The sequence below is a fragment of the Andrographis paniculata genome, unplaced genomic scaffold (assembly GCF_009805555.1).
Source record: "Andrographis paniculata isolate CXL003 unplaced genomic scaffold, ASM980555v1 Contig36END, whole genome shotgun sequence".
NCBI lineage: Eukaryota > Viridiplantae > Streptophyta > Magnoliopsida > Lamiales > Acanthaceae > Andrographis > Andrographis paniculata.
This window is the reverse complement of record NW_026137569.1, coordinates 501,831-502,358: the sequence shown is the minus strand read 5'-3', so window position 1 is coordinate 502,358 and position 528 is coordinate 501,831.

The window sequence follows — 528 nt, the reverse complement described above, 5'->3', positions numbered from 1 at the left end:
GTAGTCATGGATGGATCTTTATCCCTATGGATTTCGTATTTTGCCATGGACGGAAGGATTCTTAAGCGGGTTAGTGGAAAGTGGCCCGCCATCAAACCCCTAAAAATTATGCTGCTCACTGCAAGAAACATTGATCCGTCCACATGGAATCATCAAGGCTCGCTAGTCTCATATCACATGGGCGGCTACACTCAACGCGCCAGTGTGGCGCGTGCCGACACGCGTGGGAAAAAATGAAACGCGCTTTCATAATTTTGCCTCACGTCGCCTCTTAAAAACGCTGTGGCGTTTCTTTTTTTGTTATGATTTTTTATTGTTTTTTGTATAATTTGATATTAAGGAAAAGAAATGATTGAGACAAAATGTTGTTGTTTCTTTCCCTGTGGGGCCTAAACTTGTCTAAATATCGCGCATGACCCATAATAAATTCTGGGCTTGTCTTAATCAAAGATGGGCCTATTTTAAATACATGAAGTAGTGGGCTGGTTTGGAATAAACAAACTCTACCATATGGTTTAACTTTAAAGT